Source organism: Notamacropus eugenii, chromosome X, assembly GCF_028372415.1.
Source record: "Notamacropus eugenii isolate mMacEug1 chromosome X, mMacEug1.pri_v2, whole genome shotgun sequence".
Taxonomy (NCBI): Eukaryota; Metazoa; Chordata; class Mammalia; order Diprotodontia; family Macropodidae; genus Notamacropus; species Notamacropus eugenii.
In genome coordinates this window covers 40,238,212-40,242,481 of record NC_092879.1, presented here as the reverse complement: position 1 = coordinate 40,242,481, position 4,270 = coordinate 40,238,212, and the positions used below count along the sequence as shown (strand labels likewise).

The window sequence follows — 4,270 nt, the reverse complement described above, 5'->3', positions numbered from 1 at the left end:
AGAGCCAACAAATATTTATATAAATTCAGTTACAAGGGGCTCCTTAAATAAATAAAGAAAAACTAAAATAGCAAGATTAATATTCAGAGGTCAAAGCCAGGCCATTCCAATAAAATAAATGTGACAATATTACCAAAGATAATTTAAAAATTTTATGCTATACCAATCAAGTTGCCAAGGTAATACTTAAAAGAACTTGTTAAGAAATAACAAAAATAGGCCTTTGTTTAGCTTCTTGCTAAAACTCAGGCCCTCTTCTTTTGCATCAATAAAGTTCTTAATGGCTACAGAGAAGAAGTCTTGATTCGCATTCATTCGAGCAGGACCCAGCGTGTTGGTATTTCGGGGTCCCTGATTGGTAATAACTGATAATCTCAAGTTCTTCTGCAAAGACTGGAAGGAGGGCCCCAGCATGTCAACCTTGTCTTTTCCCAGACTGACTCCAGCTGAGATTGTGATTCATGTCCAGAATTCTCTTCTGACAGGAGCTGATGGCAAAACCCTTTCCAAGAATGATATTTTTCCAAATCCAAAGCCTGAAGTCGTTTGCAAGATTTTCATGTGAATCCTACAAATTGTATACGGGATTCTACTGGACGCTTTTCACATGATGCCAGTGAACGCTGAAGTCATGTACCCACAGTTAATGGAAGGCTTCTTACCATTATTTAACTTGTTTATTTACATGGACCCTTTTCTTTGCATTTGCCGGGTGAATGATTTCGAGTTTGCTAATATTCTGTACCCAAAAGGAAAATGTACATGTCGATTTTTAAGTGCCATCATCAACTTTATTCACTTCAGAGAATCACATAGAGAAATATACACGAAAACTTTATGGGAAGATAAATCCTCCATGGACAAGATGCAGCAGCTTCAAGTAGCACAACAGGAGGCATTGATGAAACTGGAGCAGCTTTACTCTGTCCCACTTGAAGAGCAAGCTGAATGCAAGCAACTCTTAGAAGACTTCCACGAGCTGCAGCAAACACTAAACGGATTTCATCAAAAAACAGTAACTATACAGGAAGGAATTTCCCTGAAGAAGTTAGACCTTTCTAAGACTACTAAACATCTGAATGAATTAAAGTTGTCACTAGTTATGTTGAAAGAACAAAAGAGTTTGAACACAAAAATTGTGGACTCTCCAGAGAAATTAAAGAATGATATTGAGAAAATGAAAGAGATAGTGCAGAAACTCATAACTTCAAAGCTCGAAGTGACTGAGAAATATGAAGCCTATCGAGACGCGACTGAGGTTATGCCTTCATTCCAGATGGAGCTACAGTTATATCAAAAGAAAATGCAAGAAGTTGCAGAGAGCTCAGACAAAGTAATGAGGATCTTGAAAGAGAACCAGTCCCTGGAGGACCAGATTGAAAGTGCTCAGACAGAATTAAAGAAAAACTGAAGACCGAGGAAACCTCGTTGAAAAGAGCAGTCATTGTGGAGAAAGAGAAGCTTGCCAAAACCCACCTGAAGATAAGTGAGAAACGTGAGGATGTCAAACAATGTAAACGCTTAGTACTTCAGCGTAATAAACTTCAGGAGAAGAGAGGAGCCATTTGTGAACAGGTGATAGCAATTAATTGTGAGGCCGAAAAAGTGAGACGTGAAATACAGCAGCTCCAAGATGTCACTGAAAGTGGGAAGTTAAAGTTCCAGGAAATCTTCCTCACCTTGAAAAGTGCTGTGGAGAAATAGCATGAAGCTATGGAAAAGGCCACAGAGGAGGGCAAAGCTAGAATAAGCGACAAAGCTGCCGAGCTAAAGAGAGAGTTTATCATTTAGACGGCGTCAAATCACCTCGTTTTGTTCCTTCAGAATTTAAATGAGCAGGTGAAGGTTCATAATTTTGAGACAGGGACTAATCCAGTGATACCATCTGAGTGTTAGGATGGTAGACTGGGGCTCTCTGGATGAAAATTAAAACGTTCTTTGACACGGAATGATTTGCTAAAATAACATGCTTTAATACTCCTTTTAAAGAAATCTCTTGCCAACAAAGTGATTTTAATCAGGAAAAAAACAGCAAAAATAATTAAGGAAACCAAAGGATCTCAAATATCAAATGAAGTGATGTAAAGAATCAGGGATAAAAGGACAATAGAACTTCGAGATCTTTCACTATATGTTAAGGTAGCAATAACCAAAACCATCTGGTGTTTATTTTCTTTTTAAATAGAGAGATCCATCAAAGGAACATATTAGACAAGAGACAATCAGAAAAAAATGGAACTCCATGAACCAGTGTCTGATAATTGCGAAAACATAATTTACCTAGGAATAAACTGCTGGGAAAGTGAATACCTTCAAAATGGAAACATGATCTTCATATTAATGATCATATTAAAATGATTAGAAGAGACAGATTATATACTCACCCCAGTTATAGCTAAGAGAACATAACTTAACAGAACAAAACATAGAGACATCTATTTAAAAATGAAATCTTCATTACATCACACCGAAAAGCTTCTTCACAAATAAAATGAATATACTTTGGATGAGAAAAAAAGGGATTAAATGGGAAACAATCTTTTAATTAAATTTCTCTACTAAGGATTTGATATCCAAGATACAGAAACAACATACATATATGTATAATACATGTGATTAATAGCCATTCCACAATGAAAAAGTGGTCAAAACATATGAAGAGTTTTGAAAAGAATTTCAGAATATTCACAACCAGAAGAACGAATGCTCTTAATCACTAATACGTGAAAGACAGATCAAAACAGTCCTGAAGATTTCTTTCATACTCTGCAAATTAGCAAAGATGACAAAGAATGACAAGACAACATTCAATGGACAGAGACAGTGGAATCATAAGCTCATTAACGCATTGTTGGTGAAACAAAGGGATGATATAAGCATTTTGTAGAATAATTTGGAATAATGTAAATTAAGTGATTAAAATATCCATATCACTGGAACCAGAGACTGCATTACTTCACATGTATCCCCTCCGCAAAATTCTTTGATCAATAGAAATGACAATATACACCAAAATACTACACTTTTTGTGATAGCAAAGAATTGGAAACAAAGTAGCTGCCCATAGATTGGGGAATGCTTAAACAAGCTGTGGTACATAAGTGTAATGCAACGTAACTTGCTGTAAGAAATTATGTATGTGATGACTAGAAAGCAGCATGGAAAGATCTATGTGAATTGATGCAGAGTGAAGTAAAAGGAGCTAAGAAAACAATATAAACGACGACTACAATAATGTAAATGGAAAGGACAACTGCACAAAAAAATTAAAGTGAGTACTATAGAAGTATGAATATCAAACAAGTATGAATATCAAAAAAATAGCATCCAAAGGAAAAAAAAACATGCAAGAGAGCACCCTTAAGACCCCAGTTTATGTAGGTATGAGATTTATAATTGTTACACATTACACGAATGTTTAGACTTTTCTAATGTATTAACTAGTTCTGCTGATTTTTTTTTGGTCTTAAAGAAATACTGTTTGATATAGGAGATCGATATCTAGGTGAAGAAGGTGAGGATATTGGGAATAAGTATGATAATGTAAAAACACATAAGACACAAATAAACACTTATTTTGGAATTTGTGAAAATCATTCTCAGACTCTGACTTATTAGATTCCCTCTATGACTTCTTGATATAATAAGGTCAAAATGGATACATGACCTAGATATAAAGAGATATTTTCCAAAAAACTTGAAAGAATACAGAACATATTAATTATCAGACTTGTCAATAGATGAACAATTTATAAATAAAAAGGAGAAAGGCCAAAGTTAGGTATAAAATGGATAATCTCAATTACATTAGATTAAAAGGTTTTTGTACAATTAAAGCAAATGTAACCAAAATCAGAAGGAAAACAGAAATTTGGGGGGGAGATTTATAGTTTATGGGATAAATATCTCAAGAATTTGGCAAATCTATAAGAATATGAGTCTTTCCCCAAATGATAAATGGCCAAAGTATATGAACAGACAATTTTCTTATGAAGAAATCAAAACAGTTTGTAGTCATATGAAAAAATGCTATAAATATTGATGTGAGAAATTCAATTTAAAACAACTTTCAGATATCATTTTATACCTACCAGATTGGCTGAAATGATTGAAGGGAAAAATTATTAATGTTGGAGATGTGGAAAAATTTGGATACTAACTCGTTGGTAGAATTGTGAACTGATCCAACCATTTTGGAGAGTAATTTGAAATTATGCCCAAAGAGTTATAAAACTGTCTATACCTTTTGACCCAGCAAAAACACTATTTG

At 34.4% G+C, this 4,270-nt stretch overlaps 1 pseudogene; it reads left to right on the top strand.

Moving 5' to 3' along the window:
* The first annotated feature begins 412 nt into the window (after nucleotides 1–412).
* On the top strand, nucleotides 413–1,791 carry LOC140516461 (kinetochore protein Nuf2 pseudogene; annotated as a pseudogene).
* Nucleotides 1,792–4,270: the final 2,479 nt, after the last annotated feature.